This window comes from Podarcis filfolensis, assembly GCF_964270895.1.
Source record: "Podarcis filfolensis genome assembly, chromosome: 6".
Taxonomy (NCBI): domain Eukaryota; kingdom Metazoa; phylum Chordata; class Lepidosauria; order Squamata; family Lacertidae; genus Podarcis; species Podarcis filfolensis.
The window spans coordinates 37,567,327-37,591,410 of NC_139609.1; the positions used below are offsets into that span (position 1 = coordinate 37,567,327).

At 43.6% G+C, this 24,084-nt stretch overlaps 1 protein-coding gene across 2 annotated transcripts in view; it reads left to right on the forward strand.

Annotated features, from left to right (window-relative positions):
* The first annotated feature begins 9,428 nt into the window (after positions 1-9,428).
* The window catches only part of GNG12 (G protein subunit gamma 12), a 35,803-nt gene continuing 21,147 nt past the window's right edge, over positions 9,429-24,084 (forward strand). The window contains exons 1-2 of one of the 2 annotated variants that reach the window (XM_083621205.1): positions 9,461-9,867; positions 23,800-23,913. The gene's annotated coding sequence lies outside the window, so the exon portion shown is untranslated. Of the gene's footprint in view, positions 9,868-23,799; positions 23,914-24,084 lie in introns of both variants that reach the window. The other variant, XM_083621206.1, reaches the window with a different exon arrangement.

Genomic DNA, 24,084 nt, shown 5'->3' on the forward strand with positions numbered 1-24,084 from the left:
AAGCAAAGGAAACATTGTGAAAACTGAAGTTTGAGGACTGCAAATCATAACTGTGCTTCATCCCCAAACTCTCAAGAAATGTGGGTTAACGGCTCAAAGGTTGGCCCTAGGAAAATCAGAAGATGATAGGCCCATGGCTTCTTTCTCTGTCTCTCTCTCTCTCTTTTTAAAAAATGTAGTCCTACTGCATTTAAGAAATGATGCAGCAATTTCCCACTACCTGTACCAATTGGTAATTTGATTCACATTGTCTGATGCTATTATATGCTTACAGCACAATTCTATACGTTTCTGCTCAGAGGTCAATCCCATTGTGTTCAATGGAGATTACTCACAGCCCCTGTACATTTTATATGAGTTTGGATGCTTTTGAAGTCATAAGCCTGTCTCTCCTGTCCATTCCCAGATTCTGCTTCTCTCACTGATGCAGCAGAATGAACAAAATTTGAAAGCAAGCTTCAATTAGGCAAAAACAGGATGTTTGTTGCTTTCATTTCTTCCCCATAGTAGAACCACGCAGACTCCCTGATGACATTTATCTCCAATTTTCCACCATTGTCTTGTTACTAATCTTCATACATTTTCTGTGCTAAGAGCCACTGATGACAACAGCAAGTGAAATGCTATCAAGAAACTGGACAAGGTTATACCGCCTCCTTGTCTATTTTCAGATTGCACCTTCAGGCATAACCTTGAATACTTGGCTTGGGACTGTGTAGCTGTCATCTAGTCGTCATCTTCACATAGGAGTGTGTTGTGAATTTGCAGGTGAGGTTCTGAGTACGAGGAGTTGGCAGGGAAGAGAAGTGAGTGGGTTTTCAGAACAGGAGGTGGGAAATTTAAGAAACATGCATGGATATTGTTCCTAAAACTTTCCTAGCTCTAAGAAAGAAAGCAGTGCAGATGAGAAGCAGTCAGGATTCGGTGCCTCAAGAACATGGAAAAATTCTCGTCTTTCTCATTCCTGTGCAAAACAGGAATAGAGAATTTGTGGTCCTTCTGAGGCTGTTGGACTCAAATTCCAGTCAGCCCCAGTCAGCATGCTCAATAGTCCGGGATGATGGGAGATGTAGTCTAGCAATATCCACCTGGAGTGGTCACAGGTTCTCCTGCTGTATAGGGAATCTATTTACAGCTACTTCCAGAGGATTTTATTGGGTGCCTGCCAGGGGTACTTATTCAGTGCATCTGATGCCATTATATATACCTGCAAGCTATATTTGGATGAGAGGAACCTTGCTATAATACAAGGAAATAAACTAGAGGACCATCATGTCACCTTCAGCTGTACATTTTTATGATCAAGCACTAGGGAGGTGAGAGAGACAACTGGAATAATCAGATCTAGCCATTAAACTTCAGTCATAGGATGAGTCAAACTCTGGGAACAGAGAGTGACAAAGGAAGCTCTATTTTTGGCATTGGAACCTCTGGGAAAGGATTAATATCCACCTGTGAGCTTTTTTCGTAGAAAAACTGCGGGACATTGCTTGTGAAACTGGCACGCATGTGTCACACCCCCTCCCCTCCATGTCTCTGTCTCAGCTGGTGTGTCAATGGTACAACATGACCCATGTCCATCTTTACATAGATTAGTGGCAAAATAAAAACATAATCCTCCCTCATAATGCAAGGAGGGATTTAGGGGGAGGTGGGCGAGCTTTGAACACCTTCGGGTATGCAAAGGGAACCTCTTGTAGCAAAGCTCTGTTCCCTGAAGTAATCGTCTTCTTCTACCCGTGTTTTAAATGTGGCTGCAAGTTGGATATTGTGCCCCTGGCAGTGGATCCCTGTTACTGCTACATTACCACTAAAGTGTATATTTTGCATTTCCCACCCCTGTGCCTGGGGGAAAGGCCCTCAGATTTGATACTCATTTTACTAGCCCGACTCCTATAATGAGGTGCCAAGCTCTTCCTGAGTTCTTAAAATCTGAGATCCTACAGCAAATTGCACAACCTGATTTGAATTCATCATCTTTGGGAGATAAATATTGTTTCTCCTCATATTCACGAGACAGTAGCACGTGAAACTCAAAAACATGTACATCTCAGCTTCTTTATTAACTAGATGTACCATCCCTAGGAAGTAGCTTTTATATTTGTATGACTGAAAGTGCACTTGGCAGAAAATTGCTATTGAAAACTAAGGTGAAGGGCCATCCATAGAATTAGTCTGAACCAATTCACAGCTGAGGCCAGTTCTTCCGTTTTCAAGGTTTATTATGCCAACATGTCCTTTGGCTGAACTCAACCCCCTGTTACATATGAAATAATAAGGGTTCTGCGAAGGTGAGTAATTGCAGCACAAAATGGAGGAGGGCCGAGATGCACTTCTGGGGAGCACCAAATCCCGAGGGAGAGTGACTCACACTCAAAACTGATTTTCGGCTCTGTCTCCATCATGTGCCAACAAGAGAAGATTAGAGGGGGGCCAGGCAGAATCCTGTAGCAGCCTAAAGGTTCTGCAGCAGCTCAAGAAGAGATATAATTAAAGACACGTTTGATCTATTCATTTACTTACTTAGGGCTAGTTTACATGTTATCATAGCCATGTGGTGGAGGCTGCTTGAAGCAGCGTGTGCTTATTGCTCCGAGCGATTGGTGTAATGTGCAGCCTGCTGTGTGGAGACTCTCGGCGGCTGGCAGTGCCATGGAAACTCTCCGCGCAATCAGGCAGGTCACTTTGCACGTCACAGGAGCCTTGCAGAACACCACCTGCCCATGGAGACTGCAGCCGGAGGGCAAGAGATACAGGCTGGAGTTTGTTAAGTTGTGGGTGAACATATCAGACGGCACAGCGATTCTTCAAACAGCTCTTGTTTATTCACAGGCCAGAACAGAACTGAACTGATGGGTTCAGCCAGCCTGCTTATATAGAGCTCCACTACAACGCAACTGTAACCATTTTCTGTAACTATCCAATCACTGAATGTCACTTTCAATCCCCTATTTGCATATGTGGACCTGAGTGAAAACTATCTACAGTATCCCCAGGCTGGCCCAGGGTGAGAACTTCAGTACATAACAGAGTTCATGAAAATGTGCATTATCATGAATCTGACACAGAGTCTTGCATTTCATAGCTATTTGGCGCCAATGTTTATTCTGCCCCCTACACACATACCCATGCACACACACCCTCTATACTGTACACAGTTTTGGATTGCCTGGAGGCAACACCTTGCAAAAGAGTTTCAGCAGCCTGCCAATGTGTTTCCCTTGGAACTAATTTTTAGACAGAACTGGTGGCCTGTGGCTGCATCTCATGCAGTCCACAGAATCCCTGATGGCCCTGTCCCTTCCGTCCCAAGCGATTCCAGATAGAGGTGAGCCCTGAAGAACCTGGAAAGGTATCCCAGATAGATCTGAGCTCTCTGAATGCACGCATCCGGCATTACATAAGAGGATGGTCTAACATCCACTTCATTTTGTTCCCTTGTTGCAGAGAAGGTTAAGTGGTTTAGAACTGCCTGCATTAAAGCGCAATGTCTGTTTTAACACAGCAAACCATGAGAAACATTTCACAGGCTTCCTGCAAGAGGTATCTGGCTGCCTTAGAAGGGGAGGTAAAAGCCTGTCACTCATTGGTGGCACAGACACTGTCCAATAGGTCATGAACACACAGCAACCGAGTTACCAGTGCAAGTGCTATCTGCAGGGAGAATCACATACAGTTTAGGCACTGAGAAACTCTGAACAGCCCAGCAACAGAACCGTTGCTTAGGGTGGAGAGTATCTCTGGCCACTGTGTTTCTGCTGGCCTCCAAAAGCCCAAAGCAATTGGTAAAAGAGTTTGCAGTCTTTTAAGCTAAGCAAAACATTCCATTGTAGGCTGCATAAGGAAATTCAACTCCCTGCCTGGATGGCTGCCGGGGGCACTAATAGTCACTAATAGTAGTTTCTGGCTATTTCATTGTAAATTCATTGGCTCCATTTGTAAGAATGACTTGGGTGTGGTTACATGCAGTCCCTGACTGGTTGTCACTGATGGTGTTCCAAGGTCCCTGTGGGGTGTGTCTGTGATCATTGCAGGTTTTTGTACTTTCCAGCTGTTTTTCTTCTCCTTTCCTGGGCTGAACATGACATGGCAGTCTTTCTGCCAGCAGAAATCTGGTCTCAGAGGAACGTGGATATACCGTAGGATTGCTCTTCCCAAGGAAGGCATCTTCTGAGAGGGAACTCTAGACTTGGATTGACTTGTTGATACAATAATGCCAATAATCTATGCGATATTTCCCATAGCATCCACTATCTGAAGATAGACTACCCAATCTATTCAGAGGTTATCTTTTAGCCTCAGTAGATTAGCCATCAGTAACACCAAATATATATGCCTTTTTCATTGTTGGATCTAAGAGGTTTGCAAGCACGAAACTGTAAAAATTATTTTTTAAAAAATACGTTTTAAAAATTCCATTCAACTTTTCAAATGTTTTTCAAGTTTATTTATTTGAAAACTAATAACAGACAAAAGGAAAGGGAAAAAGAGCATCATATAAACAGGAGATCACAATGGCCGGTGAAGTAAGGCTACAAAAAATAGTTCCAGGATTTAATGCAGCCTTTGCATGAGATGTTTAATTGCACATGCACACAGACAAAAATTTCCAATCTATTTATTTTAACATCACAGATAAACTTATTTGTATTCAAGACATGTACAGTGTTTAGATCCCATTGCATCAAGCAGGATTTCGTTGTCTAGGCTTGTGGGTTCGGGCTGACATCCAAGTGCTGCATGTGATTCTCTGTGTGCACACAGAGGCTTTTCAGTCTCTTCCTTTAAGCAACGGTTTCTATTTCCCAAATGCCACACCCAAGATAGCAGATTCTCTAGGGAAGTATTCTATGGGGCACTGAGGGGCTGCCACTGGAAGGAGGAAAAATGGCACTCCCAAACCCACCAACGGGATCTGTCTGGATCCTATGTATAGTCATGGTGTTGGGGAAATATCCAGTGGCTATCTGTAACAGTGGATATCCATTTAAAGAGTTTAGGGAATGTATTTTATCTCTAAAACAAATAATCCACACTAATGTTTAAGAAGAACATGTATTCCACTTCCATTTCACAGTCAGTATCCAATTACTGTATCTTTGTAAAAAAAGCTGCCATGAAACTTTATTGGGGATGACAAAAGTAAAATGCAGAATTTGTAGTGCTTTCATCTTTGCTATAAGAATAAAAACAACTGTCTATGTACTTTTGCTGAAGAACGTTCTCTAGATTACCATTCTGTTTGAGTGACATCTAGCAGATGTTTCAAAAGTATTTCTGGAGTTCTGATAATCTTCTACTACTTCTATTATTAGGAAACATGTAAAACAAAATTCTAAGTCTTACAGCATGGCCAATTGTGAATTCCAGTTTTTTCCCTATTTTTTCTTTAAAGTGTTTAGTCCTCATGATTGCTGAGAACAGATGGAATATATGAAGGCAATGCTTGGCTAAAAACTCACTAACTTAAAGAAGCATTTGGAATGGACAGTGGTAAGGAAATGGGAGACCATGTTCCCCCCACGTTTCTCATTCCTTCAGGCTGCAAGCCTATATCCACGTACCTGGAAGCAAGACCTATGGTACAAAATGGGAATTACTTCTGACACATATAAGCAACCCTATACTTGTAGAGCATTGCACCTTTAGCTCCTAAATATTGTCCCTGATATCTGCTGTCCTTGCACATGCATTTATTGCCTTCTATGACTCATACTTTAAAAAAAAATCCATTCTGCAAAAACATTTCCCCCGTCAGAATAATTTATGCAAATAATAGACTTATCTGCAATCTTCGTAATTTTGGGTAGTCTATTTTGAGTGCAACATTCGGATTCACTTGCAGGGTGGCACAGGAGTGGTTGACTTGTTATATACGGCATGCGTAGTTCAGGATCATTTTATATCAGTGGTACCCAGGGCAAAGATCTACACTGGGAATGGGGGGGGTGATAAAGATTGACTTTGAGGTCTGCTACCCCTGTGGATCCTGCGGCCAGATGTGTTCACCTCACCAGGCCTCATGTGTGGGCTGACCCTGATGTCACCCAACCCCCAACTCTGGATGACCTTTTCCAGCTGTTTCCTGTAGATGCTAAATAGCATGGGAGAAGCATGAAACCATGAGAGACCCTGAAGGTCAATGGACCAAACCACAGAGTCCAGCGCCACCTTCCAAGAAAGCCCTACATGGTTAGGGCTCATCTGCCCATACATTAATAAAATGTTAGTGCCTACATTATTGCCTTTTTCAGGATAGTCCACTAGTGGGCCTAATGGTAACTTTTCAAACAAGATAGTGCCATCTCCTGGCCAAATGTGATTATTCACACTTAGGAATAAATGTAAGAGCGAGCCTTTGGGTTGCATTCAACTTATACTCACGGTACACCTATTGAAATTAACAACCGCAGCTAACTTAGGTCCATTCATTTCAGTGGGACTACTCTGAGTAAAAGTTAGTTGACTGCAGCCCTTTGAGAATATTTAAATTATAGCAGTTTAAACAAATCAAAAACGTTTATTTTTTAAAATATAAATTTATTAAAGATTTTATTGGTTTACAAAAGTATGGGCATTGCCTGAGGGATCTAAAATTTAATGCTTTTATTTAAATGCCTTTATGTGTAAATTAACTTCTTAAAGCAACACCTGGCAAATAGATATCATGGATGCAACAGAACAATGGGAGAATTTTGGGTTGAGATGGATCTCCAGTAGTACCATCTATAATTAACTGAGAATATTTGCACCAATTTGAACAGTCCCTTGCAGAAGTTTAAATTAAGCACTTAAAAAAACCACACTAACAAGGCTACCCTTAAATATAGATATATCATGAAGATGAACATTGACATTATTTCTCAGTTAGATTATATTAGATGTGCCTTCCACTAGCATAGCTGTTCTGTACAAATGTTACCATCTTAGGATTCATCATATACTCTTTTGTCTTTGCTGGCCTGTTGCTTGAAATGTCAGATTTGGCCATGGTGACAGATGCCTGAGTGACATCCCAGTTGGACTAACATAATGCACTTTTCTTGGCTGCCTTTGAAAAGTGTTCAGAAGCTTCAGCTGGTTCAGACGGCTGACCGGGGCAGGTTACAGGGAGCACGTTCCTCCAGTTAAAACTACACTGCCTACCACAGGTCTATTTCCTGACACAATTCAAAGCACTGGTTATGACATATAAAGCCCTATATGGCTTGGGGCCAGGTAACCCAAGCAATTTATCTCCCTTTACGAACCTTGCCCAGGTGCTAAAGATCCTTGGGTGAGCACCTTTCTTCCGTCCCATCACCGCCAGAGGCCCAGTTGGTGATGTAACAAGAGGGCTTTTTCTGTGGCTGCTCCCACATGGTGGAACTGCCTCCAAAAGAGGTTAGATTGGCTCCCTTTTTGTCCTCTTTCTACAGCTTCCTATATTGCAATAGGTGCAGACAATCTTTATTGAGCTGCTATCAGGGCAATCAGTACTTTAATGCTGCTTCGAAATGTATTCTCTTGTATTTTAACTATTGTTTTGAACTAGCTTGTTTTTATTACTTTGCATTTTATACCAATGCTTTTAAAACGTTGTAAGTCACCTTGAATTCCAACCTGGGAGAAAGGTGGGATATAAATAGATTAAATAAATAATATCAATTGAGAAAAGCATTTCACCTTTCCTCTTTAGTATGTCAGCATGACTGGATGGAAATAAATGGAGACAAACATGAGACATGTTCTGAGGAACTGTTCCATTATTATCATCTTCAACCATTTTGACTCACATTTAACAGAGAGGTTTTACAGTATCTTGAATCTACATGACCCTGAACTCTTAATATACTACTCAGCTATAGTTCACAACTGGTAAGTGTTCTGAGAAGAACATAGGCTATAAATACCTGCTTGTTTGTTTTTAAGGCAAAATCATTGCAAATCATTTTCAATAATATAATATAATCAGCAGCAGATTATGTTTTCTGCTTTGTTCTTGAAGATGTTCAAATACATAATTAAGACTTCAGCATGATCTAGCCTAATGAATATGTCTCGGTTCAGTTATGTTAAGATTTTGAAGCTTCATGGCAGCTCCTTTCCTCTGTGTTGATTATAATTTTCGACCCTTCACTGTGTTTAGTTCATACTTCCACATGAGGTCATTTTTATTTATTATATACAATTGTGGAATTGGGCTGACAGGGAAATGGGGGAGGCTCTTTTTGGACTAAATGAGACACTATAAATTTAACAAGTACATGTAATAAAAACAAATACAGCAGTTTGTTCAAGGTCATTGAGTTATGGCTGGGCATGGATTTGAACATATGTCAATAGCCAGAACTACAGAACCATGTTAAGCCAGTTGGGCTTTTTTCAAGCATATCACAACAATATTAAAAGAAGCCCAATTTCCTGGTAAGTCTTCCTTCCAACTATTAGCTATGATGGGTAAATGGAACAATCAAATGCAGTAGGGTGTTTGGTGGAATGAATAGATAGGGAAGGTTGTTGCCCTCATGCTTTGCATGTGGGGTTCCTGGGGGCATCTGGTTAGATAGCCTAAAGAGATCTTTGGTCCAACCTATTAGGACTTTTCTGCTGTATGTCTAAGAACTGGATACAGTCAACATGCAGGCCTACCAGGAGCGGGCAGACTTCAGGCGGGTGGGATCTACTGTGTGTGTCTGTGTTTATAGAACCCTTAAGTCCACCAACAGGTGCAAAACGTTATTATTTTATTTTTATAATTGTTAATTTATTAATTGCCTTATACACAATTGTCTCAAGGCAATTTTACGCATGTGAAATCCAGCACATGCTCAGCCCAAGAGTTTCTTTTCAATACCAGAATGGAGCTCACACAGCTCCTTTACACAAATATCGCTCCTAGTTTTACCCCAAATTTGAGAATAAACGCAGGAGAGGCCCGCCTTTTGCCTTGAAAGGAGAAGCCTGTTTGAGAGAAGGTATCATGTGACATCTTCAAATATCTATCACATGGAAGATGGGAGCATGCTTGGTTTCTTCTGCTCCTTGAGGGTAGGACCCAAACCAACTGGCTTCAAGTTACAAGAAAGGAGATTCCAACTTTTTGACAGCAAGAGCTGTTCCACAGTGTGATGGGCTCCCTCAGACTCGAAGGGTTTTAAAGCAGAGGTTGGATGGCAGCCCCTGTTTAGGGGAGTATTTAATGATGTTTTATTGTGTTTTCAACATTTTGTTGGGAGCCGCCCAGAGAGGCTTTGGCAACCCAGGCTGAGGGGCGGCATACAAATGATAAGTGTGTTGTTGTTGTCATCTGCCATGGATGCTTTAGTTGAGATTCCCGCGCTGCAGAGGGTTGGACTAGATGACCCTTCCAAGTCTACAATTCTGAGGGAGGGAAAACGACCAGCAGCCACTTCCCTCCCGCCCGCCCTTGGCGGTGGCCACGGGCGCAATCCTGTTCCTGCCTTAAAACGAAACTCTGCAGAGGTGCTTTAGGGCCGCGGGGTAACTCAGGGCTCCCGCCGCTCCCCAACCCCGCCTGGGACGGAGGCGCCGCGGACCCTGCCCGGGAGAGAGGCTTCCTGCTGCCTCCGAGTAGCCGAGCAAGGGAGGAAGGAAGGAGAGGGCGCTTCTTCCCGCCCCCGGATCCGCTCCCCGCTGGCAGAGGCGCTGCTGGGCGGACGAGAGCAGCGCGCAGTCCTGGCCCAGGAAGGAGCCTCGTCCCTTCCCCGCCCGGGGCCAGGCGGAGCCAGCAGCGGAGGCAGCAGCAGGAGGAGGAGGAGCAGCGGGTGAGAGGTCGGCCAGCTCCGGTCGCCCATAGAGACGGCGGAGTCCCGAGTTGCGAGGGCGGCGGCGGCCGGAGAAGGGGCTGAGGCGGCGAGGCGCACGGTAAGGAGGGCGGGCGCGGCGCGGAGTCGCCGCCGCCGGAGGGAGCGGGAGCGAGGGAGGAGGGCCTCCCCGGGCCACAGGCAGCGCTGCTCTTTCCTGCTTCTTTCTCCGCCCGGGCGCTGTCCCCGCCTCCCGCCATTGCAGCCGCCGGGCCGAGGACTGCCCCCTCCGCGGCCGCCCGCTGCCTTTCCTCGGCTGCCCGAGGCGCGCAGACCCGTCGTCGGGGGGAGCGGGAGAGCCTTCGGCTTGCTGCCGCCCCCCGCCGCCTCTTCCTGGCCGCGGTGCGGGGCGCTGAGCGAGGCGTGGCTGCCGCGCGCGGGCGGGCGGGCGGGCGCCTCCCGGGCTTGCTAGGCCACTGTTTCCACGCCACCAGCGCCGGGTCGTGGAGAGAGCGTGGGTCGGCTCCTTTTTCTCGAAACGAGGTGTGCTAGGGAGTCTGCACCCGGAGGGTGGCTCTTGTCCCGTGTTAGAGAACATGGAAGGTGATTCTGTGTATGTGTGAACGTCGGAAGAGTTTTCGGGCTGAAGGTCCGTCTTGTTTCCAAAGTGGCTTGTTTCCAAAATGGCTAGCCAGATGTTTCTGGGAAGCCCCCAAGCAAGGACCAGAGTGCTAATCTAGTAACTTGCCTATAGATTCTGGTTGATTCTAGGGTGGTGCACAACAACAACACCACCACAATATTGATAAAGAATTGCATCAACATACCTATCATAACAGTAAAACTTGTTTCAGGACCTAAACCTGGAGCTTCCATTTAGCTATTATGACTAGTGTTGAACTGCCTATGGTGCATTTCTAGAATCCCCATTTAAAACCATCTTGAGTTATCGGCTGTTGCCACATCTTGTTGGCTCTGATGGGAAGAAGCAGGACTATTGTGAGGTTGCTACCTGAGGTCCCTTGGGTTGCTGGATGGGTCTGTCTTCCAGAATTGCACAGAGGCCAAAGTAGATACAATGGACAGGTATAGTAGACCAGTCCAGCCTTCTCCAACCTGGTGCCTTCCAGATGTTTTGGACTACAACTCCCATCAGCTGGAATAGAGTACCAGCAAAGCATTGTTGAGTTCTCGCACCGTGTGCGTTATCTGCTTTCATTGCTGAGTTTCAGTTACCAATGAGACCTCACAGTAGGGTCAGAAACAGTATCAGTGCCTCAGACAGCAGGCAAGCACTGCATACAAGGCTGCTATCCTATTATGCTGCAGATCGGCTTTGCTTGATGATGGATATTCGGCACTGATATATATTTATTGGCTAGAAGATAATGTGGCTGGCTGTAATGTTTAATAAAATGGTGGTTACCTACATAACCATACTGCATCGCTGGTGTCCTTGCCAACCACTATGGCTTAATGATGCTAATTATTCCCTTTTGGTTCTGTGGCTTCCTTAGTACAGTGTGGCTGCTCCTGGTTTCCAGTGTGTCCAAAAGACGATGAATGGTGCTGGCCTGCAACACTCCCAGCTCATTTTTGCTGATGGTTGGTGCTGAGCTACATTGTGGAGAAAGGGTCACTAAAGCAGGGGGCCCTCCAAGATGTTGGACTCCAGGTCCCATCAGCCCCAGCCGGCATGGGCAGTGGTCAAAGATGATGGTAGCTGTCACCCAATAACATCTGGAAGGCCAGCGGATCCCCACCGCTGCACCAAAGACAAGTAGTCAGCATTTACCTAGTGGTGTTTGAACTCTGCATTTCCGTAAGAAACACGCCATTCTTCTGTTGGGAGTTTCAGAAGGGTAGAATTTGTAAACGAAAGCAAGAAATTAATGCACAGTTGTGCAGCAGTGGCTCACCATGTGGGGCAGAGCTGCTGGGCTTTCCAGCATGTGGGTCTCTGTTGCTTACCAAGATGGGCGGGGCGGGGGGAGGACAAGGTGGTAAAGAGTTTGGTGTGCCATGCCTGCCTGCCCCCCAGTAAGCAGCAGCATCCAGCCTGCAAGGAAGCTAGTGCAGCAACTCTGCCCCACCCAGTGAGCCACCTCTGCTTCCGTGGAAATAAAATACAAGGAAAACAAAGCAAGCTATGGGGTCTGTGGTGAGGTTTTCCGTATTCTCCTGCTCCTTGAAGCTGCTTGAGTTTAGTTTCTACCAAACTCCCATGCTTTTGTGAAGGAGAACCTGATAAAACTGCTCCCGTAAGTCATCTTGATGCTGTTGCAAGCAAAAGGAAAAGAGGGGTAGTTGTTCTAGCCTGAACTTAGTGTAACTCTTGACTGTGAGCTGCTAGAACAATAATAAGCATATAGCTGGTGTCTGCTGGATATTAAGTGTACCTTTCTCCCAAAGGAAACAGCATGAAAAGGAAGCATCCACAAAATGTTGGCTTGGCTTACTACCCAGCCGTACTCCATAGTTGCCACTGACTCTCTCCATCCCTTTAGCCTTCTGCATCTGCAAGAGAGCTTGGGAAAGGAAGGGGGCATCTCATATCACACTGGGAGTGGGCTTTAATCTTGCATGCACAGTATGCTTCTGTTTGCTCCAAAGTTCAGTGCAATTTAAAAGAAACACCCCTTCCTGACTGTAGTATGTGTGTGTTGTTGCGGGGGAGGTGGGAGTGTCTCTTAACACTCCCCACAAGCACTGCACAGTACGAAGGCCCCCTTCTTCCCTCTCAAGGTGAGAGGCAGGAGAGGGTTTCTCAGGTTACACTGAGTAGGGGCCCTTGACCCAGCAAGCTGCAGCACAGGTGGATTTATGGACGCCTACTGATCGGAAAGCCTAGTCACAAGAAAAATCTCACAGCGAGAACATAAGGGAGTTTATTTAACAAGTTCTGTCATGTTTAATGATAGTCTTGCTTGCTATGGAGGTGAAACATAAAGCTTACTGGATAGTGAAACCTTGCAGAGTGGGATTAAACTTTGCTTCTTCTTTAGCTGTTTCAGACCCAACATTTTTAATGCTGGAATCTTCCATTTTGTACGCATTTGCTTCGTATACTTGTAATCTTCAACTCATTTTTACCTCTTTCCGCTTGAAAACACTCCCCCCCCCCCCCAATTAAAGCTTTCTCTCAGGCTGGGGAAACCCTTTTCAGCCTAAGGGTCACATTTCCTCATGGGCTCACCTGCTAGCTGTGGGCAGGATCAGAGACAAAGAAAAGTGAGCGGTGTGACTTTTACAGTAACCTGTATTTTTAGCTACAATCCCCCCCTAAGGTTTTTGCATAAACACTCCGCATGCATTGTTTTTGTTCGTTATTTTGTTATGTATATTTTATACTGTAAACCTGAGATGATGGGCGATATAGAATTTTAATAAATATTAATAATATTTTTCCGATCCTCCAGTCAAGGAAGAGGCAGAATCACAGTTCAAGGACACATTTCAGTTGGCAAAAGCACTTGAGGAGAGTGCAGAACAGGGCTGTTAAGAAGCAGGGTCCTGGGATAGGGGGCATGGACTGGGAAGAGTTTTGAAAGCCAAGTAGAGAAGCTGCAATGTGGTTCTCCCCACCCAGGCCTGAGCTTCCCAATTGCTACTTAAAGCTGCAGCTTTTATATTTTTATTAACTGTTGTTAAAGTTCCAGAAACGGAAAGATTTATGCAAGTACCAAATGAAGTTTGTCTCGGTTTTGGATAGCAAACTTTGTGCGCTTAAACATGGTGAGATTCCAAATAAATGCCTGTCTCCTCTAGATAATAATGTTAAAATCATAACAAATGATTCACAAAATAGAGAGCAAGTTCTCCAGAACTCTTTATCAGGCTAGTTCTTAAGCAAAGCAGAAGGGGTGTGTGTGTGAAATGAAACAAAACAGTACAAAAACGTAGGGAGATGTTGTAGCCATGAAGTCTGTGTCTCTTCCAAGATGGAGATTGCAGAATAAATTGCTGTCTGCTAGGTGCTGCAAATATCGGGTTACGTCTAGGGTTCTGTGATAAAGAAGCAATGGGCGATCCCCGTTTCTGAAAACATAAATCCTGTCAGTTATCCAGAACTGTATTGTGTCTTAAGCAACACGCGCAAGTTCTTGTTTAGGAACAGAGTTAAATATGTTCCAAATAGAGGAAGATCCATTGCACAGTGGCAGTGCACATGTTTTTTATTTTCCATCAAGGCAGCTGACAAGATAACTCAGTAAAAGAATAGAGCTGAAACTAAAGAAGACCACGGCGGGGGGGGGGGGAATCAGGAGTGGTTATATACAACATTTGTCCCAATAACCCACCCAAAACAGCTGTTTACTTTTCTAAAGTTTAGTTACAGTATATTATCAAGCAGTCATTGTATTTGAAAACAAACTGCAAAATATATAATAACTAAATCTTTGAATAGAGCAGATTAAACAAACCAAAGGAGTGTGGTCTATTGGGAAATTGTACTTAAAGCCGTAAAATAGGCACATATTACAAATTCAATAATAATAAATAACCAAATCAGTTGCCCTACCATGTCAAGGGAAATTCATCACAATACTAAGCTTACATTTGTTCATAAGCAGGCTGAGTCTCAGATGAGTCAGAGCAAAGCCTCTGATGTTAATCTGAGATCCGGGGTAAACTCTTAAGGTAGGTGTCCTAAAGATACGTCAGCTCAATGTAGAAAATCAGCACCCAGAGACATTTTTCTGAATGTTTCACTATTTTACAGATTTATAAACCACTTCAAATCTAGAACCCATGTACAATAAAATAAATGAGATTTGAAAATTATAGAGTCCCTCAAAACAATAACACAGTTTCTACAATTATGCAGTTAATATTTCAATAAATGTCTGGGCTTCAGTTCTGGGAAATTACAGATATCAGAGTTGTTATATGCTGTCCACGATGAGCCCCAGTTTATATCGTGACCACTGTGTTTTGAATCCATTGTACTTCATGAAAATTCTGTAAATGGCAGCTCCACATAAAAGTGTGTTATTGTACCCTAATCTGGATGATACTAAGACACGAATGGCAGTGGCCAGGTCTGTTTTATTCAGAAAAAGCTATGGCTATTGTGCCCGTCTGGGCAGAGCATTCCAGCCCCTACCCCACCCCGCAATTCTGAGCTGTGGGGTGTTTGGATCGAGTAGAGGTGCCCCTCTTTACTCAGCACCCAGGGAGTATGTCAGATTCAGCCAGTGTCAGATTGAACCACAAACTACGTACCTGGTTTTAAAGAGAGAGTGCCATTCCTAGACTCTGGTTTAAAGCAAAGCTGTACTCTGAGCAAATCTGTTGAAATAATGGACTAAAATTAATCGTGACTAATTTAAGTCTGTTTATTTCAGTGGGATTATTCTGAGTGTAACTTGGGGAGCTGCTGCTCACTGGGGTACATAACCCCAGGCTAGGTGGGCTAATGATCAGATTCCGCATAATCGGCGTAAATCTCTGGAAGGCTTTTTTTTTTTTTTTTAAAGGAACTTGTGATTCACAGTAGGAACATGAATAATAATAGTTCCTGTGGGTTGAGTGGGTGGAGAACAGAAGGGGAGAATTTGTTAAATTGGAGATTATTCTGTTGAAAATTACCATTGTTACATGATGACTTTCGTAAAGCAACGGCTGAATTGTTATCAGTGTTCTTGTTTGGATAAAAATAGCTTCTTAGGTTTGTGAAAATATTTACAAAATAGTTTAGTTATGGGTGGCAAACCAGTGTTGCTCATTATCAGCACTGCTCTTTAATACTTCTGCAACCACATTCTTTACAGCATTAGGGACCTATTCTTCGTGTCTGTGAAGTAATTGCCTAGTTGTTTTTGTACACGATTCAAACTTCTTCGCTCATGTCAGCACTGGGAGAAAGCAATTTTTGTCTTATCTAATGTGTCTGATGCGGTAATTAGGGCTATGTTGGCTGTTTCATTACAGTCCAATCCTGTGCATGTTTACTCAGAAGTAAGTCCCCGTGAGGCTTACTTCCGGGAAAGTGTTTAGACTTGCCGTCTGAAAACTTAGTACTCATGCTAAGTTTTGCTGTATTATGATAACTAATTATACACTCAATATATTTCCCAAGCCTATTATTGCTTGCCTGTTCTAGACAAACTCTTGCTTACACATAAACTGGTATGCAGTTCAGTATCTGTGCCATGGGACACAATAGTACTTAATAGTATGAAGAACAGGGCTATTGAACAATTGTCAGTGCTCATCCTACTTTAAGCTTACTACAATTTGTTTCCATGTTAGGAGGCTGGGAGTGGTGGTGAAGTGTCCATGGAAATACACGCCGCACAAAAGCAGCTGTCTTCAGCTTAATATGGGGCTTCTGTGTACTAAAGTTTGTCCTGTGTTCTTGAAAATTGTGGAATCAGACAGTTATTCATTTATGTTGCCCCCATTGCTTGAGAACATCAGTAGCATTTTTGTGTGACTTCCAGACAGCAAAAAATAATTACAGCTCAATAAAATGTATTATAGTGAAGGGAAACATTTGAAGATAGCCCACCACCCAAGAATTTTAATTTTATTTGTCACATGGGTATTCTTCAGTTCCTCCAAAGGTAACATACTTGGGATCGTGCTGTTTATATTTGCCCAACAACCCTGTGAAGTACAGTTGGGGGAGAGGCAATAACTGGATCAGGCTGTCCATTGCATTTTGTGGTTAAACATGGATTTGAATCCTGGTTTTCATCTTAAATCCAGCACTCCTTAAATGCCACATCACAGATCTTCACGCCATGCTGTACTTAGGTTTCGAGATAAAGAGGCGCATCTCCAAGCTGAAAAATCCGTAACTAAGACTAATAAAACTGCCATATATTGTGCTAGCACCCAGAAGGCAATGCTTGTTTTGGGATTTTAACTTTGGGTGCCACCATTACTGAGGAACATGCTCTTCTGCTTTTATGTTCCCATCTTCTAAAGGTCTCATTATGCTTCACCTGTAGAATTTCATTATGTCTCTGGGACATGAAACTATGCAAGAGCCTCTCTCCTCTGGAAAAGCCTTGTAGATGTTGATCTGGACACGATACAGCTGCCTTGATGTGATGCTTACATGAGGATTATGTACCGGGAAGTCTTGTCCCAAGTGTTTAAATTTCAGGTGGGGTTCTGTACAACAGAAATAGAACACGTAATATTTTTTGATTTGTGCCTACTTTAATCAGATTCCTTTTTGGCAGTTTAAGAGTACTACAATTTGTTTGCCACATCTTACTTTCACTTTTAGCCATACAAAAGCAAGTAGTTTCAGTTGCTCTTTTTTCCTCGTTCCTGTTCTTGTTGTGTTAGAGATTTAGGCACTGGTAAAAGTTTATGCTTTCAGTGTAGGTCTGGAAGAAGCAAGTATCGTTTTGATCTTGTGTTAGCAGTCAGAAAATAAACAAGCGGCTGATATGTTGGCTAAACAATGTATTCCAAGGCTCAAAAGACAGGTAGAGTCAGTTAATGTGCTTAACTGTTCTCCCATTTCATGATGCACCCTTGCTAAACCAGAGTTGCAACAAAAAAAGACCGTGCATAATCTTGCATTCCTAATTGGTAGTAATCTGTGAATGTTTTTGTATCCAAACAGATACATATTGTGCCTATAACTTCCTTTTCCTTTGATCCCATTCCACCTCACCTGGAGGAATAATAGGATGTATTGTATGTAGGCAAATAAACTAAATGAGCCACTGACATACTTGGATGTAGAAATATCCAGGCTCAGAGCCATGTGTAGTCATTAAGGTTCCTTTGTGTTCTTGGTCAAGTCACTTAAAGTTCAGATATGCAGAAAAATAGTGGTAAGTTGGGGAAAGACAGGCTTGAATGTATACAACAAAGTTCATGTATCAGGGTGCAGATCAGTCTAAACCCATTATCCCTAATAAGGTAAAAGGTAAAGGACCCCTGGATGGTTAAGTCCAGCCAAAGGCGACTAAGGGGTGCGGTGCTCATTTCGGTTTTCAGGCCGAGGGAGCCGTTGTTTGCCCACAGTCAGCTTTCTGGGTCATGTGGCCAGCATGACTAAACTGCTACTGGCACGCGGAGGACCGTGATGAGTGCCAGAGCACACGGAAACACCATTTACCTTCCCGCCGCAGTGGTACCTATTTATCTTTTACCTTTACCTTTTTACCTTACCTATTTATCTACTTGCACTGGTATGCTTTCGAACTGCTATGTTAGCAGAACCTGCGACAGAGAAATGGGAGCTCACCCTGTTTTGCAGATTCGAACTGCCAACCTTCCAGTCAGCAAGCCCAGGGGGCTCAGTGGTTTAGACCACAGTGCCACCCGCATATCCCTAATACAGTATACTAACTTTGCACATGCAGATCTTTTTGTTATTAATTTAGAAGGACTGCACTGTGGGTTTTGGTTTTTTTAGGGGATGCTTGTTTGAATCAGTTCCAGATCTGTGTTTGAAATTTGTGGGAATACTGGAAAATCAAAAGAAGTGTTTGCATGAATATTGATGATAGCATCTTGAACTGTATTAAATAATTGCTTCACATTCCTACATCCAGTTGATATTATTCAAAAGGTAAATGTGAGGCTTACATTTTTAACAACATGTTCCTAAGGAAATAATATATTCTGCATTTTAAAATCTAAATTGTATGAAACATTGATAATGTTTCTGTAGGAATAAATCAACCATTGGTAATGAGATGCATTAGCTGATCTCTTATTAGTCTATTCTAGTATATCATATAAATGTATTTGTCCTCATTAGTCTACAAAATAACTCGAGTACCATTGTTCATGAGAGAGAGCTGTTTTCCTATCCCATTTCTGCCCCAATTTAAGTTAATTACATACCACTATTCTGCTGCAATATCCTTTTGACCTTAACCATATTCTTTTTAGTAATGGCATGGGAACACAAACACCTTTGGGTTTTTAAAGCTTGTATACTTTTCTTCTACCTCTATTCCTTTAATGTGACTTCATGAGAAGTATTTGTAATGCGTTATAATAGCATCTAAGGTTAACAACAATACATGTTTTCTTGCCCTTTGACATTTTTAAATGGATGCTGTCAGTCTGTCCAGGCCCAAAGGCTCTAGAACTTTAAAACAATTTAATGAGCAATGATAAGCAAAAGTAGTCATGTTGGTCCTTAAGAGTTGGTCCCAGATTGTTGGCCGTAGGCCTGTAAAAGATTTAGCCATCACTGTCTTAAACAAAATGCAGAGGTTACTGGCATATGCACAGAGCAGAAGTAAAGAGAAACTTGGCAGTCTTTAATTTAGCAAAATCAGGGATTACCTTTGGATGGTGTTCTGGGTACTAATTTTAATTTTCATATTAAAATAATTTTAGTATGAACTTTGGATGGTTGTCAGGTGCACCACCCAAAATTAATCCCTTACTTTGGTAAATGAAAGACACTAATGTTTCTCTTTATTTCTGTTGTCTGTGTAGCTCAGGAACTAGTGTGTTCCATTTAAGTTTGAGATATCACAATGTACTTAAAATGAGTAGTTAAAATATAATTTGCCGTAACAGCAGCCCAGTAATCAGCATCATTTGTATGGTGTGCATCCTCGGTGTGTAACCTGATACCTGTAACCTGGTAACAGGAAGGGACCCAGCCTGCAGTCTCCATCGTGAAGTCAACCTGACCGCATGGCTACAACATCAACCTAATTTTTGTACTTAAAAAAATTACCATCATTTCCCTTGCCCCCTGTTTTGTTGTTGTGTCTTGCTTGATTAAGAGTTCTAGAGAACTCTAAAGCTTGCCACTCTTGTGGACACTTTGGCTAGTCTCAATAATTGTAATGATTCTTCAACACCAACGTCCTTGGACTGGTCATGTTGTTTGGATGCCTGATTATCGTCTTCCAAAACAACTACTCTATTCCCAACTTAAGAAAGGAAAACGAAATACTGGAGGACAACAAAAGAGGTTTAAAGACACTCTCCAGGCAAATCTAAAACAAATGCAATATAAGCACCGATAATAGGAAACACTGGCCTGCAAGTGCTCCAGTTGGAGAATAGCCTCTACAAAAGGCATTGTGGATTTTGAAGAAGCACGAATTCAGGATGAAAGGGAGAAACGAGCTAAGAGGAAGGCACATTTGGCAAATTCTCACCGTGATCATCTCCCACCCAGAAACCTACGTTCCCCACTGTGGAAGGATGTGTGGATCCAGAATTGGCCTCCACTGTCATTTATGGACACACCACTAATACTGTGTACCTGGAAGACAATCTTACTCAGCCAGAGAGAGAGAGAAGAGATTGTCCAACTAGATTTTGGAGATTAATGATCGAAGCATCCTCAAAAGTCAGATAGAATTAAGTTCAATTTAAAGTGCCAAAAAGCCTTTGATCCACAAAATAATTTGTTTTATGCCGGTACTGGTGACTAGTAACCTATTCTGGGAATATTCCCCACAGTAGGAGTTCCATTCATAAAAATGGCTGCACTTGCAGTAGGGCGAAGTACCGTATTTTTCGCCCCATAGGACGCACCGTCCCATAGGATGCATCAAGTTTTTTGGGGGGGAAATAAAGGGAAAAAAATTTATTTCCCCCCCCAAGCGCTTGTGGTGCCGGCAGCGGGGAGAAGCGCTCTTCTCCCCGCAGCCCGCCTTCAGACCAGGTCCGGGGACAGCGGGAAGACGCGCTGCGCCTCCCAGCTGTCCCCAGAGCTTGCGGGGCAGGCAGCGGGGAGAAGCGCTCTTCTCCCCGCCGCCCGCCTTGAGATCAAGTCCGGGGACAGCGGGGAGACGCGCTGCGCCTCCCAGCTGTCCCCAGAGCTTGCGGGGCAGGCAGCAGGGAGAAGCGCTCTTCTCCCCGCCCGCCCGCCTTGAGATCAGGTCCGGGGACAGCGGGGAGACGCGCTGCGCCTCCCAGCTGTCCCCGAAGCTTGTGGGGCAGGCAGTGGGGAGAAGCGCTCTTCTCCCCGTCACCCACCTTCAGACCAGGTCCGGGGACAGCGGGGAGACGTGCTGCGCCTCCCAGCTGTCCCCGGAGCTTGCGGGGCAGGCAGCGGGGAGAAGCGCTCTTCTCCCCGCCGCCCGCCTTGAGATCAGGTCCGGGGACAGCGGGGAGACGCGCTGCGCCTCCCCACTGTCCCCGGAGCTTGTGGGGCTGGCGGCGGGGTCTCCCCGCCGTCAGCCTCCAAACCACTTCGGGAGACAGCGGGATGGCGGCGTTCCGCCTCCCTCTGTCCCCCGACCTTGTGGGGCTGGCGCTGGGGCTCTGCCCTCTCACTCTCCAGGCTTCAGCGAAAGCCTGCATTCGCCCCATTGTACGCACACACATTTCCCCTTCATTTTTGGAGGGGAAAAAGTGCCTCCTATAGGGCGAAAAATACAGTAAATCAAGAAGTCTCCTCTGGTTTGGCAGTATTTGCTCCAAGTAAAGGAGAAATTACCAGTTTAATCCGAGATGTGGGACTGTTAGCTCATCTACCACTTATAACAATTACAATTTCTAAGATCTATTTTAATGTTGCTGTTTTTTCTTGCTCCCAGTCTGCTGTTTTTAGGTTTTTTTTAATATCCCTTATTGTTTTAATTGTAAGAGACCCTGCACATTGTGAAACTGAGTGACAGGATATAATATGCTTTCATTAAATAACTGGACAGTGGGAGATTCAGCCAATGCATCTAGTGTTTGGGTATTTGATATATATTTAAATGATACTGAGGCTGTATTGTTTTTAACACTCGATTGGAAGCCGCCCAGAGTGGCTGGGGAAACTCAGCCAGATGGGCAGGGTATAAATAATAAATTATTATTATTATTGTTGTTGTTGTTGTTGTTAATCTTCGGGGGGTGGGATGTATGAAACTGCCTCCTACTGAGTCAGACCACTGGTCCATCTAGCCCAGGGGTCGGCAACCTTTTTCAGCTGTAGGCCAGTCCACCATCCCTCAGACCATGTGGTGGGCCGGACTATATTTTTTGGGGGGAAATGAACGAATTCCTATGCCCCACAAATAACCCAGAGATGCAGTTGAAATAAAAGGACACATTCTACTCATGTAAAAACACGCTGATTCCCGTACTGTCCGCGGGCCGGATTGAGAAGGCGATTGGGCCGCATCTGGCCCCCGGGCCTTAGGTTGCCTACCCCTGATCTAGCCTGAATCTCTGACTGGTGAAAACTCTCCAGAGTACCAGACGGGAGTCTTTCCCAGTTCTGCTGCCTTAGATTATTTCAGCTGTTGTGCCCTGGGACATCTTGCATATGAGGCACTTACTCAATCACTGAGCAATGGGTCCTCTTTCTCCTTGTTTTTGTTTAAAAATATAAATTATGAATGCAAAATTCCAAAGCTTACATTAAAGGAATTTAAGTAGAATTGAGAAGAAAACAAGATGGAAGATAACCTGAGAAGTCAGATTAATCAAAACCTGGACTTCAAAGATTATTGAGAATTTCATTCTTACATTGGTGGTGTATACTGCTTGTATGTTGAGATTCATAGGCAGTTTATGACAGAGGGCATGGTGCCCTCCAGATGTTGAACTACAGCTCTTGTCAACCCTGATTGTTTGTCACTGATTATTTGACAGAGCCCTGGATGCTGCATTTGACATGGGAATTGTGTTCGGCACCTGTTTGTAAGAGTGGCCTCCCATTCAGCAAGAAAACTGCATGGGTTTGGCGTCTAGCTTGATCCTGAGTGCCATGTTTTAGCCTACAGTATGTGCTGGGCTTTCAGTTTATCTTAAGTTAAACATACATCCTGGGACATATTAAACATCAGGAAGAAAAATCTCACATTTTCCAAACTTCATTGTTTCTGCATTCTCATTCCCATGACTACCTTTATGATTTTTGAATATTTTTTCTTGTATACTTTATCTGTCTTGGTCAAATCAGTATCCATTAATTAACGAGACCTGCTCTAAACTATGGAAGTGGGGCTTTGGCTTTGCCAGGTGCTCTTGAGAGTAAACTAAATCCAGTGTTTCCTCTGAATCTTGTGGGTGGGTAGAAATCTGGGATCATCCACTCAGGTCCAAAATTAGAAGGGAGTCTTGGGCTCATCATACTTGCCAGAGACCATGTGACTTCTTCCTATGGTGAGTGTGGCTTGCACAATTGTGGACCTTGGTTACTGCTTATGGTTAGTTCAGAGAAAGTTAAATTTTGAGCCCTGGATTTCGACAATATGCTAAGTCAGTTCCTGGCTTATCTCAGTAAAGCAGAGCAGCAAACTACGGTAATCAGGGAGGTGCAAAACAGCCACATTCTCCTTCCCAGGAGCCTGCAGGTTCTCACTAAACCATAATTTGGCTTATCGTAGTGTGTGAACCAGAACTCTTGTTCTCTGGCTCCTGGTACAAAAGTGCTGCCTAGTCACTGGGTGTGCTGACATGCTGAAGCTGTGAGGATTTCTAGTAGCAGAAAGAGAAAAGAGTTAAGACTGCAGTTATTTCTAGGAAGATAAAAATTTGGGGGTCAGGAGAAGAGACATGGGATTTGGGATATTTTGAAACTGGGTGTGGGTTACAGAGATCATGTATAAAACTAATGAATGGAACACATCTTCATTATTCTGCTGCAGACACTTTCTTTTTGCCTATATATTTCTTAAACATTCTGTTCATGTGGAGTTAACTAAGGCTGCTTTTCTGATATTTTGCGGAATTCCATGTCACACTCTTCCATTCGTTCTGCCTGCGCAAGCATTATAGCTTGCTAGATGCAGCAATGCCCCTTTCCCCTGTGCAATGTTATGGGTAATGTCCCAACCCTTCCAGAGTCAATTTTGGAGGGGGGGGGGGGAAAGCCCCCTTGTGCATGCAGAAGTCCTTGCACATGGCTTCTGTTGACAGAACTGGTTAGCTGAATCCCATCCTTTGCTTTGTTTAACTTTGTGTTAGGATGGCAGTTCATAAACCCCCTTTTTTAAAGCACCATTTCTTTTCATCAGGTCATGTTTAGTGCTAATAATACTGGTAAATTTGTACATCCTAAGAAGTAATTTTATACTGTTGCAGTAGGAAAACACACTCTCTCCTTTCCAGATGCTACTGTCTTCTTTTCTCATCATTCCACTTAATATCTGTTTTCCAGATTTTTCCAAAGGCCAAGCGCAAGATTTGTCGCAGAGCAAGAATTGGAAGCTAATCACCTGATTCCTAGTTGGTGCTTTAATAGCCAGACTGTTCCTGTCATTCACACTAGAAGGTAAATATTATACCACAGCAGAAACCTTATTTTTGAATCCAGATGTTTCTTGTATCTTTATAGATAATTAACATTTTTTTAAATTCAGAGATGAGGTTTATAGTGCCACCTGGAGGTTTAACAAGCAAATCTGCCACAGAAATATTAAGTGCAATTCTGTGATGAATTCTA